Source organism: Glycine max, chromosome 15, assembly GCF_000004515.6.
Source record: "Glycine max cultivar Williams 82 chromosome 15, Glycine_max_v4.0, whole genome shotgun sequence".
Classification (NCBI taxonomy): Eukaryota; Viridiplantae; Streptophyta; class Magnoliopsida; order Fabales; family Fabaceae; genus Glycine; species Glycine max.
This window is the reverse complement of record NC_038251.2, coordinates 24204722-24219704: the sequence shown is the minus strand read 5'-3', so window position 1 is coordinate 24219704 and position 14983 is coordinate 24204722. Positions and strand designations below refer to the sequence as shown.

Sequence of the window (14983 nt, the reverse complement as noted above, 5' to 3'; positions counted from 1 at the left end):
TGAGAAGAATGTTAGTCATCACATAAAACCCATAAACATTTGAAAAAGTTAAAATTAATTTGCTTAATTAATTAGAGGTAATCATCTTTATGATAGACGTCATAAGGTGCTAATACCTCCCAACGCATAATCAACTCCTTAACTCAAATTTGGTTCCAAAGACCATTTTCATTTTAAAAATGTTTTTCCGTAGTTTTCATTAATAAACTATGGTGACAAGTTTTTAAACCTATTTTTTGTCGCCCACCACGATTCTGATTGCGTCACCAACCCAAGCCTCATCCACATCTGAATATGCTTCTTCTTGGCCTTCCTAACCTTGGTGAGAAAAAAGAGAAAAATATAAAATAACATAAATAATTTAATGAAAGATTATGAAAAATTAATTGGCGTACATGTTAATACAATAATTTTAATCCATCAATTAATTAAAAAAACATTCTAGATATAATTTTTAAAATAATAATTATAAAAAACTAATAGTTTTTGCTGTAACAAATTAATAATTTTATAAACCATGATAATATGATCAAATGGTAATATAAAATATATAGTTATATTTTTTTAATATTTATAATATAATTATATGAATACATACTTTCCTCCTCTACCTTAAAATATAATAATGAATATTTTTATTTTTTTGTCTAAATCACATGTATCTTTCACTAAAAAATAATCATATTGGAGCCATGTAAGATCACTAAGGAGTAAAGTTCTTCTTTTAAGTATTTGACACAATTGTGTACCCACAAACCCAAGACCTCTTGTTTCATTTGATAAAAACAAAAACTTCAACCTTGAATGAGCTAGTTTGTTTAAACTTTAAAATATAATTAAAAAATAATTTTTATATAAGTATTTTTTTAAGAAGAGAAATCTCTAATTTACTTCTTAAAAAGGTAAAAACTTATTTATTTTAAGTAAAAGTAATTTAGATAAACACATTAGAAAATCATCAAATTGTTTGATTTATTTTATAAAAAATACTTATTTTAAAAAATAAGCTTTAACAAATTATCCCATTAATAATAATTTAAAATTAAAAAAGCCCAAGTAATGGTTTAATTTCTCGAAATATGGTCCTCTTTTAGAGATTTACTTGGTTTTGGAGAGGGATCTTTGCCTTTTCAATATCTTGGTGTTCCAATTTTCCAAGGCAATCCAAAAAAGATACATCTTATGCCCATAGTGGATAAAATAGCAACCAAGTTAGCCTCCTAGAATGGTCTTTCGTTGTCATACATAGGACGAATTCAGTTGGTTAAGGCCACAATTCAGCGTATGCTTTTACACAACTTCTTCATTTATGCTTGACCACAGTCTCTTTTAAAGAAGCTGGATAATTACATCCGTAAATTTTTTGGACTGGGGATATTCTTAAAAGGAAATTGGTTACAGTTTGTTCTTAAACTTTATCTGGCAGGTTGGGAATTAGACCTCTGAAAAGTATCAATAAAACAATGATGTTGAGGTTGGGATGGCTCTTGGTTATTTTTGATGGAGCTTGGGCGTCCTTATCTCGAGCAACATTTATGCGTGGATTGACTTTTATATCGCCAGGAATTCGTCCAGAGCTAAGCATTGTTTTGGATAGTTTCGGTTGGAAATTGGGGGATGGTTCAAGCATTTCTTTCTTGTAAGATAAAATGGCTGTCAATTCCTATTGTGGACTCTATTGATATTCCACAAGCAATGAGACTGCTTCTGAAAGCTAATGTCAGTGACTTTATAACTGGTGCCTGGTGGTTTATGGAATCTACCTGAAGATTTTCAGAGGCATTATTATCCTGATGTTTCTAATGAAATTAAGCAGATGGTTATTCCTTTATGTGGTAAACCTGATCAAGCTGTTTGGTTCCCATCTTCTTCTGGTGAGCTAAATTTCAGAGAAGCTTTCTCTTTTCTTCAGCCAGAATAGTCCAAAGATTTCTTGGGCCCAACTTATTTGGCGTGATGATATACCACCATCGATATCCTTTCTCTATTGGAGATTCATCTTAGGTAAATTACCAACTGCTGAAGAGCTTAGCAAAAGATGATATTTGATTGTATCTGTTTGTTCACATTGTGGAAAAGCCTATTAATCCATTGAGCATGTGGCAATGGTTGAGTAGCAAAATTGGATTTGGCTTGGATTTATCACCTCCTATATCTCTTATTCCCATAACAAGTCAGATCAGTTCTCAAGTTATGGATGTGGTGCTGGCTAGTGTTATTAATGTGGTCTGGTTCTTGTGGCAAAGCAAGAATAATATTTGTTTTCAAAGTTGTCATGTTTCTCCAATTTCCATCCAGCATAATGTGTTAGCTGCTTTTCGGGAAATTTTTCAAAGGGAACGATGCACTCCAACATGCAAGAGTTTAATCTACTGTATTCGTTTAGGGTCCCAGGTCATCCCAAAAAGCATGTTCCTATTAAACAAGTTCCTTGGTTCCTCGGGTGTTGCTGCTTGCGGGGATATTTTCCGGGATAAAAAAGGCCATTTTCTTGGTGGTTTTGTGTTGCATATTGGTATATCAAATGCGTTTTCTGCTGAAGTTCATGGAGGGGTTTAAGCATTGGCTATTGCTTTTAAGAAAGGTTGGAACTCCCTTTGGTTAGAATGTGATTCATCTTTAGTGGTCGCTGCCACTACTAAAAAAAAGGCCTTCTACATCGGTTCTAATAGCCTTTCTACATCGGTTATGACGCGTGGTGGTAACACAGTGTCGTTGAATACCGACATCGGTTAGAGGACTGTCTTTGAAGGGCAACCTTTCTACATCGGTTGTGTAGCTCAACCGATGTAGAATGTGAGCTTTCTACATCGGTTCTAAGATTAAAACCGATGTTGAATGATAGGGTTTCTACATCGGTTATCAGTCAACCGATGTAGAATAGGTAATAATGACAAGGTTTCTACATCGGTTATAAGTCAATCGATGTAGAATTTGAACGATTTCTACATCGTTTATTACTGAACCGATGTAGAATGGGTAAGAATGACAAGGTTTGTACATCGGTTATAAGTCAACCGATGTAGAATTTGAAGGGTTTCTACATCGTTTATCACTCAACCGATGTGGAATAGTAAAATTTTTATTATTATTTTTGCGAAATTTATAATTTCCCCTTCAAATATTGATGTGATGCTAAAGTGCATGATTGTGGTTTACTAAATGTAAAAATACACATATTTGAGCCAGTAATAAAAAAATCACAAACTACGTGTAAGACTAATGTGAAAAATCAAGAACATCAAGAAACAGTTTTATTGAAATGTTATTTAACAACTTCTATAAAGATTTTGCAGGGTCAAGGAAAGTACCTACTGTAGAAGCATTAATCTGCAATAGATGGTGTGAAAAGCCTAAGTTATAATGCACTATCGACCCATCAACCAGCTGATAGACGAAAACAAGATTTAAATAATTAATATTGCAGAAGATAGGAATAAAGCATGACAATACATTTTCCTGTTTCATGATTAACAAACAATAAAAAAGATAATAATGCCACCAACCTGTCAATTAGTATGACCATCACGACTAACCAGTGTACCAACGAAGACAAATTAAACAAATTGTATTATCAACTTGTATTTATATGATAATTTTTAATAAAGTTTTTCAACTAGTATTTATTTTTCATTATATATTTTTTTATATTCTATTTTTTATACGAATTAAATTAATAGTATAAATATGTATTATATTATCATCTAATTATAAATGATTTTAATATATACTAAAATTCTGAGTTTTATAATATATATATATATATATATATATATATATATATATATATATATATATATATATATATATATATATATATATATATATATATATATATATATACAACAAACAGGTATGTTTTATATTTTGTAAAACTTAAAATACTAACTTTTATTTATAGTATATATTAATCAAAATCCCAATTAATTAGGGAAACAATTAACGATAAGAAGAAATATGATAACCAATCCTAAGAGATAATAAGGAAATAATGAAACTAATTTTACGTAGAGGATAATCAACGATATGATAAGATATTTTCACAAATTCTAACAAAATCATACTAATCTATATGCATCAGGTGTGGATTTGGTTCAAGCATCTCATAGTATCTCCAAAAAATAAACTTCCACTTGGAAATGAGGATGTCATGGTTGTTAGGAATTAATCAAAGCTTCAAAACTCTAGGATTTCCTCTCTTCATCCTCAATAGAAATAAAATAAGTGCACTGATACAACTAAAAAGATATTAGTAATATATTATGCCACTATAACACCATTGACTCTTCAATCATAAAACTGTTAAAAATAGAACTATTCAAGAACTTCATTTCAAAATAGCATTCTTAAAAACCAAGCTGATTAATATTGGAGTAATAAAATGCTTATAGTTGCCATAAGTAAGAACAATATAGAAATAGATTTAGATTTACTATGCACAGAGTCAGTCCTAAACCCTCCTTTAATAATTCGTCTAGTTATTATGATCTATGTTTTTTATTACTACAATTTTTAGTCCATCATAATAATCCGTCTAGTTATTATGATCTATGTGTTTATATAGTCTGATTAATCTCAACATGACATGTGTCATATAAAGATTAATTGAAATCACAATGATCTGGTTACCTAATAATTTGTCCTGCATGCCAACCAGCCAAATTCATCTTTTATCATCAAATTAACACTTTTACACGTAAAGAAAAACAACAATACATCAAATTAGTTTTTAGAATTTTATAAGTATCGATCGGTTAATCTAGTTTCTTTTTTTTTTTAAGTATAGGTTAATCAAGTTTCTGAAATTATATATAAATATCATTTCAATTTTTGAAATTACCAAATGTTAATCATTTTAGTCTTTATTGTTATAATTTCAAATACTAAAATAATATTTTTATAGTTTTAAAGTCTAATTTTATATATAATTACTCTGTACGTAGAAAATTAAAACACGTACATATATAGTCATGTCATCTCTCATCTCAACTATATAATTAAGAAAGTTTGATTAAAAATTTTAAAAAAAAATTGCTTAAAAAAATGTTTAATGAATTTTATGGGTCAACTTTGTAAGGCTCCTAACGTACCAATAATCGCATATTCATCAAGTCTGTTTTACTTTTTTCTACCTCTACGTGGCAAGAACTTGGGCTATCATTTATTATGGGTGAATATCTCGAGCTGCAAAATATAATTCAAATAAAGCTACCATCACTTGTTGAGCACCTTAACGTAACAAGAGAGAGAGAGAGAGATTATAGAAATTAAAACTATATAATTTGAAGTATTAAAGAAGAAAATTGAAAAAACTGAAAATTATAGAAATCATGATCACGTAGTATTAGGTAATTTTTTTTCTTTTGTTAAATAAAAAAAGAGATTCTTAGTATGTTCTATACTGCTGTAAAAAGTTTGTTTTTATTTGGTTAGATTTAAAGGAGATGAAATCTAAGTGTAACTAACTTCTCAGTGTATAGTTCTAATCTAAAAAAATATCTAACTAGAGATATCATGAAGAAGCAAGTCTCAGTGGTTCAAAGTTCACCTTTTTCAAAAGCTACATAGAACACTGATCTGATATGGAGAAGCTTGTAAGGTCCTGTGACAAAGAATATATGACGATAACCATGTTAAAAATCTTAGTCAAAGTTATCAATCGCACCATTCACTTTAGATTATCTTCATCTATAGAAGAAATAGAGTATATTTTACAACAACCATCCTAGCAACTATACATTCATTTAGGACAAATAAGATTACACAATCAACAATAGAGAGGAGTGAGTCAGATAAAAATTATACACATTCATTTAGGACAAATACATAAAGCAAGAAATTAATTAGTAGAAAGTGGTGTATTATTTTTACCTTTAGCAGAAATTAATTAGTAGTCTATAATCAAAATCCTCTGCTACAGCTCTGCTCCCCTAGTCTGCCACGCCCCCTTCATCATCACTTGCCTTTATTCATCTACATAAGTTCATAAATTGATCTCTGCAGGATCGAACAAGTTGAGATTAAACTGATTTAACAATCAATCTAAAAGCTAAAAAATAAATCATACAAGTTTTTCACACATTTTTCTTTTTTGCCTTTTCCTTTCATTACCAGGTTTTGTAACTTGTCATACCTCTTCTATCTATATGACATATAATACACTATCTATCACAGCATCACAAATCATCACAAAAGCATTGTATTCAGAAAGCTTACCAATACAAAGAAATAATGATCCTAAACTTATGCACCTCTGTTAAAATATAAAATAAATACCTCTCTTAAAATTAAAATAAAATCCGAAGCACTAAGAACACCAACAAATTGCCCCTTGCAGAAGTCCCAAAGAGGAGCCATGAAAACTAAGAACACCAACAAATTGCCCCTTGCAGAAGTCCTAAAGAGGAGCCATGAAAACTCCCTGCAAATTATCCAGATCAGAAAAATTGCATATGCAAATTTCTAATCAGCAATTCACACTAAAACTAAGAAAGCTAATGCATATAAAGGAATAAGGATTAAGAAAAAGACTTAAAATCATTGTCAAAATAACTGGTCAAATTCCATAGAGCAATTCAAAAGCACGAGTTCATTCTCACTTATTTACCAGGGTAAAGGCACATTTAAAATGGCACCAATTTGTTTGGCAAAAATTACTAAATATGCTTAAAGGACTCTGGAAACTTTCATTTCATCTGAGAGAAAAAAAAATAGCTACCTGCTCATGCAATATATGAAATGCCTGTTTCACTGGTAGATCAACATCCAAAGCAACAACCTGTGGCCAGGAGTCACTATCACTATTAGTAATTTTATGATTCAAGTTTGAGGTTTGTAAATTTGATGTAATGTAGGCAAATCATAATGTCAAAATAAAGGGTAAAGGTAAAACTTCCAAACCTTGCCTGACTCGGGAAGTAATTCATAAGCGGTGTGTGAAGATAGAAATGCAGAAATACACTGACGGGATATCTGTACATCAGTATCTGATATTCTTGGTTACTACACTTGACATCATTTTTTTCATTTTAGTCCCTATCTTGGTCACATTAGTCACTACATAATTTAAAAAAACAAAAAAAACTGGGTCTCTACACTTGACACATTATTTAGTTTTGGTGCCAATAGGTGGGGGAAAAGCAATATAACTTTAATAAATGGTACAGGCTAGGGAGTAATTTGTAGACAATTTTTCATGCATGGACCAAAATGTTGAGTTTTTACATTAAGGGACTAAAACAATCTTGAATATAGGGATTAAATTTATACTCTAACAAAAAAAAAAAGCAACTAACCTCATTCATATCGTGCCATGTTTTTCAATGTATCCAATATCCTTACATGTAAACAATTTTTATAGAAATATTTATTCTTACATACACAGGGACGAGGAATCCATAATTAATAGGAGCAACAACATGAAAATATGATAAAAAAAAATACTCAAATAAGATATTAGTTACACATTTTCGAATCTAGTGATCACTAGCACTTTCCAGTTCTGAGTAATACCATTAGTAAGCTATTATTATCTCCTACTTTATTGATACATTTCAAAGTAATAGGTTTATGTGGGACACTTTCATTGATATAATAAAATACTAATATATTTCTCTTAATTAAACGTGGAGCTCCTAATAAAATTCTCTTGTCTCGATCCGTAAAGAATATGACATTCTAATATAAAAAAATCTAAACATAAACGGAAAATTAATTAAAGCAATCCGTGAGATCATGGAAGTGAATTAAGTCAGTTAGATTAGGTTTACAAAACAAAAATCTGGTTTCCTTTTCAAATTAAATGCTCAAGTGCAGTCTATTTATTTAACATGTACAAGTGTTTTTGAAAATTTTGCCAGATCATTTTAAAAATCAGGCTAATTAAACTTTTATACTTCAAGTTCATATGCATGATAATAAATTAAATCCAAACTCTAAAGGCATATAGTAACCCTGCAGGATTTTAAAGCTAAAGAAAAACATTTAAATTATTAAATTGTGACTATAACATATAAGTAACAAGTGGCAAACAGGAGGAATAAATACACAAAAATACCAAAAAAAGCTACTCTTCCATGATTGCAGAACCAAATGGTGAATAAGAAAATAGTAAAGTGGCTAGGGAAAAGAAATGTGACACCAACTATCTCCATGAACAACAGCCAATAAATTGATAAATAAATAAATAAAATTGAATAAATTAAAAAATAATCCATTTGAATAAATTAACTTATACACGTATTAACTTAATTAATTAAAAAAATACCAATAGTATATATGGTGAAATAAATGCTAAAGCTGAGAGAGTGCATCATAGTCAAAATTCAAATTATAGGGGTATCCTGTAATAGATTTTTCATAAACATTAGTATATGAGATAGAAAATACTAATTCTAGAAGTTAAGGGAAGAAATAAATGTTGTATCATACCTGAATGATAGTTGGTCCTTTCAGAGATTTTTTGTATTTAGCCAACATGCCTGCCATATAAGCTTCCCTTTCCCCAGTAACCTCATCATCTATATCAGGCTCAGTGACTTTCAAGGCACGTGGTGTGAATATTTCTTTCAAGCACTATCTTTCTTTCTCCATTTTTTGTACCATTCTGAACAACCCCATTTCCCTATTTGTAGCACAAGAATTATCTGACAGACATAACACACAAGTGAATTATCAACAAATAGAAAAATCCAAGTGCAAACAAAATAAACTATGAACATAAAACTCAATCATCACTCCTTATCAAACATTTTTCTGGAAATCGCCATTCTAAAAAAAAGAAATGAAACAAGTCTAACCAAAAAGCTCGAACTGCTATACATGTTCATCTACACATATCCATGTTAGACATTTCTAATTGCATTGAATAGTATTCATTTCACTTTATTATTTTTTAAGCTTTTCCCGCAATCAAATCAATGAGGCTGTTTTGTCAAAAGGCAACAACTTTATCCATGCGCCACACACCCTCAATCTGTAATGGCTCATACTTAATTTTAAAACAATAATTCTAACTTTTAATTTATTATAAGCCCTTTCATGTCTTACAATCTCAACCAACTTTCATTTAAATATCCTCCACGAAAAAAAAGCATTTATAAAAAAAGAAAGTAAGCTTAGAAGGCTTCAAAGAAGAAGAAAATAAAAACAGATTTACCAGAAAAGGAACTAATTCAGCATATCTCAAGCCAAAACCAAAGTAACATGATGAAATGCTCTGTTTCGGAGATAATATACTCAAATAGTCAAATGAAAGAACAAAAATTCACAACTATAAGTAAAGAAGAATAGGCACAAACACAATGAACTACAATTTACAAGCAAGAACAAAATCTCTCTGACCATAAAACCAGAAAAACTCATTAAGTAATAAACGAAGCTAAGAAAAGTTCAAAAATCTAAGTATTTGGATCATACAGGAAGCAATCACAATTCACCAAACTTGCTTATGAAAACTAGAGAGCATGGAACAAAAGGAGTAGTACTATTCGAGACTCTAAATTGGATGAATGTAGGTGCTGGATGGAGAAGCAGGGAATAAAAATATCCATAGTGAAAACAACACAATTCAATGAAATTAGGATTCCATCACAGACACACACAGAGGACCAACGCCAAACACTCTTAGTCAAAAGAGAAGAGAAGGCTCACCACAACATCGTCGAACTCGAAGTGGCGAGCGTACTCCTCGACGACAATCATGGCGACAGCGCCTTTGCGCTGGAGGGCGATGCGCTTGGCCTTCATGGAGGCGGACTCATCAAGCGCGTCAGGGCCAAGAGGAACAGCGTCGGACGGAGGAAGAAGCGGCGGCAGAACCTTGGGGACGGGGACCTAAACGGTGGCGTCATCCCTGCGCGTGTTGGCGAGGAAGTCACGGAGCACTGTAACATCATGAACGAAGGCATTGGGAGCGTCAGGAGCAGCATCGAATGCGCGCAGAAACCCTAGCGTGCAATGGGGGAGGAATACGAAAAGGGGAAAGAAAGAGAGAGAGAGAAAGAAAGCTGCCGTCAATGGGGGGGGAGGATAAGCTTAAGCTAGGGTTAATAAGTGGTAAAGGAAGGAATACGAAGGTAGTTTTGCTTTAAACCCGTCGTTGTTCAAGCTTTTGATAATAACGGAAATGCCATCGTGTCACATTCTAAGGCGGTTATTTATAACCGCCTTAGAATGTACGACGTAAAAACAAATTTTTATTCCCTTAATTTCAAAAATGCCACCACGTCATGTACTACATCGGTTTTTTAATAACCGATGTAGATAGCACGATGTGGAAGCCTACTTTTGTAGTAGTGTGCCTTTCAGAATCCTCTTTTGATTAATAAATAGGAGTATTTCTTGTTTCAAATCTGAAATATGCAATTCAAAGTGACTCACATTTATCGTGAAGGAAATGTATGTGCTGACAAATTGGCGAATTTTGGTATTCTTTATAATGATTTTACTTGATTGGAGGTTGTTTCTAGTAATGGGATGGAGCTACCAATGTATAGGTTTTATTGATTTTGCTTTCATGGATTTGGTTTTGCCCCCATGTTATCTTTATGCTCTTGGTTGTTTTTTAATGAAATTAATTGTGGACTTTTCGTTATTTTGTACCGCTATTGACAATCTAGTTTGAAAGTCTTAAGGGTTCTCAAGATTAAAATCAACAATTATAGGAAACTGGTAGAATCTTAAAACCTATAATTCTCATACAATCATTAGAGAGTAAGACATACTTTTGTCCATAGTGAGATCTCTATCGAGTCTTCGGTCTTGATTTTCTTGAAAGATGAAGAAAGCAAGATTTCAATCCCTTAACTATTATTTCGGTCTCTCTATGTTCGTGATGGCTAAGGTTTTAAGAGAACATTTTTATGTCAGGAAGGGAATCTTGGTTCACGTTAATGGGATTAACCCCTTTTTTAAACCTCTACTCTCATCAAATAATAATTATTTTTAGAAATTTTTTCAATTTAACTCAATTACAATTTAGTCCTTAATTTTTAATTATTTATTTATTAATTCTTACATAAGTCACATGCCTTTCACATGAGACATTAATTCTTACATTCTCCCAATTGACTCACGTGACATTACCAAATATTATGGACTAAATAAATAAATAATTAAACTAACATAATGTGCATTAAGATGACTAAATCATTTTATACATTGGGTACATCATAATTTCATGATTAAGAATAATAACCAATTCGAGTCATAGCGATTGTACATCACTTATTTGCCATAGTCCCTTCCATGTACTGCAAATTAGTCTTCTCGCTAATATGACCATTAGTTAGGAGAACATAATTTGCCTAACATCAAGACAAAACCTATTAACATTACTCTAATACAAATATGCATGCAAACATAAAGAACATGTAATCAGAAACATATCATAAATGAGCTCAAAGTGTCAGTAAAATACATAAGATAAATTATACTTAATGATCATCAATAACAATAATACTCATGTTTTCAACATGTTCTATAAATTTCTTGGGTGGTAATCCTTTTTTCAAAGGGTCAACTATCATAAGGTTTGTGCTAATATGTTCTATTGATACTCTTTATTTTTGAACTTCTTCCTTCTCGACAAAGTACTTCAATTCCATATGCTTAGCACCCTTAGAGTATTTATTGTTCTTAGAAAAAAATACTACTGTGGAGTTATCACAATACATTTTTAGTGACCTAGCAATACTGTCTGATGCAATCCTACCACTCAAGGGCATTGGATAGAAGACTCCAAGAAGATTGAGCCAGAGATGCAAGAGAAGGCCCTGAGGCTCTCATGAGCCTTGGAGTAGATTTTGGGCCCATGGGCTAAGTATGAGCCCACTTATCTTTGTGCATATTAGATTAGGATTTCATTATTTTTGGATCTTGTATGTAGGGCTCCATAATATAGGTAGGGTACCCTAGAAATGTAAGATTTTTCAGCCCTTGTATTTTAGGGCACCTAGACTAGTTTTTGTATTAGGGGTAGTTTTGTAATTTCACATGCATTAAGTGAATATTTAATATGTGTGTTGAGAAATAAATTTAATTGTATTGGGAGAAGCCCAATCCAATTAAATTTTAGAGGGGGAGCTGAGCATTTGCTTGCTGCACCCCATTGCTACATCATATAGTCACACTTTGTGCATGCCCTTCATGCTTTACATGCCTCATGACACCTAAGCACACTTAGTGGAGAATCTTAGACTTGATCTTGGATTAATGGGCTGAACCATAGCTAAAATTCACTAATCATAATTAGTGAAATTTTGGCTCCATAAATTCAAGTGAAATTTAAATAGAAATTCAAATTTCCCTCCAATTTTGTGTGACACTTAGGCTATAAATAGAGGTCATGTATGTGCATTTTTTTCAACTTTGATCATTTGAAAATTAAGCTTCAGATTTTAGAGCTGTTTTAGAGCACAAAATTTCATGCTCTTCTCTTCCTCTCCCTTCATTCATCTCCTTCTTCCTCCGAGCTCTTATCCATGGCCTCATATGGTGGTGAGCTTCTTCTAGACTCATCTTCTCCTTGAAGTGGCGTTTCCTCTCTCTCTGCCTTCTCCATTCTGCTGCCATTCATCTTCCAAGAAGCAAAGGAATCCATTGATGAAGTAGATCCTAGGCCTACAAGCTCCAATGGAGCTTACATCACTATCGATAATTCCAAGCCCTAAAATAAAGTTCCATAACCAATTAGCTTGAATTGTAGTCTCAAAACATGTTACAAATTCAGCTTTCATGGTAGATGCAGCAACAACTAATTGTTTTTCACTCTTCCACGATACTGCTCCTTTGGCTAAAAAAAATACATATCCAAGAGTGTATTTTCTCGTATCCGCACATCCAGTAAAGTCTATGTCTGAATATCTAATCACCTCAAGGTGATTAGACCTCCTATACGTAAGAATGTGGTCTTTTGTTCCTTGTAAGTATCTCAGAACCTTCTTTGTAGCTTTCCAATGTTCCATTCCCAGGTTATTTTGATATCTTCCTATCATTCTAGCTGCAAAGCTTATATCTGATAGAGTACAAATCTGAGCATACATAATACTCCCAACAACTGATTCATACAAAATTGCTTCCATTTGTTTTCGTTCTAGATCATTTTTAGGATATTGTGCGAGACTAAATTTGTCTCCTTTCTAAATTGGAATGGGTGATGCCGATCACTTTTCCATCCTAAATCTCCTAATACTTTATTGATATATGCTTTCTAAGACAAGCCTAACAATCCTTGTAATCTATTTCAGAATATTTCTATTCATATCACATAGCTTGCCTCACCCATATCTTTCATTTGAAAGTTGATAGACAGAAAATTCTTAGTCTCATGAAGAAAACCAAGATCATTAGTTGCAAGCAAGATATCATCAACATATAGAATAAGAAAAATAACCTTACTCTTACTGACCTTCAGATATATACATCGATCAACAGTATTTCCTTAAATCAAAAGGAAACAATGGTATCATTAAACTTGAAATACCATTGGCGGAAGATTTGCTTAAGACTATATATTGATTTCTTCAATTTGCACACCATGTATTCCTTTCCTTCAACTAAGAACCCTATTGGTTGGTCCATATTAGAATTCTCCTCTAAATCTCCATTAAGAAAGGCAGCTTTCACATCTATATGATGTAGCTCCAAGTCATAATGGGATATTAATGTCATGATAATTATGAAAGAATCCTTTTGTGAGACTGGTGAAAATTTCTCTTTATAATCAATGTCATCTTTTTGAGTAAATCCTTTAGCAACAAGTATAGCCTTGCAACATTCAAGGTTGTCACGAGAGTCACATTTAGTCTTGAAGACCCACTTACAACCAACTCTCTTACAACCCTTTGGCAATTCTACGAGGTCCTAAACACCATTATGTTTCAAGGAATTTAACTCTTCTTTCATGGCATCTAACCACTTCTTAGAATCATCACAGCTTACAGCTTGTGAAAATGAAATTGAATCATTATCATTAATGCTTAAGTCTGTTTCTATTTCATGTAGGTATACCACATAGTCTTTCGAAATAGATGGCCTTCTTTCTCCTTGAGACCTCCTTAATGCTACTTCTTGTGGTTCTTCCACAATAGGTTCATTATGTATCATGGGATCATTATTGTGTCGTTCTTCTTCATTGTTGTTTCGAACAACAACTGAAGGAGCAATCACCTTACTGCCAGAGGCACAAGTTAAGGGACTTGCACTCTAAACTCCCACTAATTTCATCATTTTCAATGAACCTTGCATTTCTAGTTTTGACAATTCTCATTATGATTAGGACAATAAAACATATACCCCTTTGACTTTTTTGGATAACCAATGAAATATCCACTGATTGTTCTTGCATCCACTTTTCCTTCTTGTGGATTATAAATCCTTATTTCTGCCTAACAACCTCAGACATGTAGGTGCCTTATACTAAGTGTCCTATTCGTCCATAGTTCAAAAGGTGTCTTTGGAACTGCCTTACTAGGAACCCTATCCAACAAATACATGGAAGTTTTCAAGGCATACATCCACAAAAATATGCATAAAATTGAATTGTTTAACTTACTCCTAACCATTTCCATTAAAGTTCTATTATTCCTTTTTGATACACCATTTTGTTGTGGTGTACCACACATTATGTATTACGCACAAATGCCATGTTTCTGAAGGAGTTTAGCAAATGGACTTGGGTGTTGCCCAGTTTCATTGTATCTTCCATGATACTCATCACCTCTGTCAGACCTAACAACTTTCACCTTTCTGTCTAATTGCCTTTCTACTTCATTCAAGTAAATTTCTAAGGCATCCACTGCCTGAGATATCTCATGCAGTAAGTAGACCTGACCGTAACGTGAATAGTCATCAATAAAGGTGATAAAGTATCTTTCCTTTCTGAAAGAATTAACATCAAAAGGCCCATAATATGCATAATTTCAAGAAGCTGAGTGCTTCTTGTATCTCCTTTCTTTGTATGTTTTGTTTGTTTTCCCTTAAT

The 14983-nt window shown here is 32.4% G+C and overlaps 1 long non-coding RNA gene across 1 annotated transcript; it reads right to left on the bottom strand.

Moving 5' to 3' along the window:
• Positions 1–6367: 6367 nt before the first annotated feature.
• LOC102661927 (uncharacterized) lies at positions 6368–7024 on the bottom strand. The gene is made up of 3 exons (XR_418451.4): positions 6901–7024; positions 6719–6778; positions 6368–6421 (listed from the first exon to the last, which is right to left on the bottom strand). It is a non-coding gene; the product is annotated as an uncharacterized lncRNA (long non-coding RNA).
• Positions 7025–14983: the final 7959 nt, after the last annotated feature.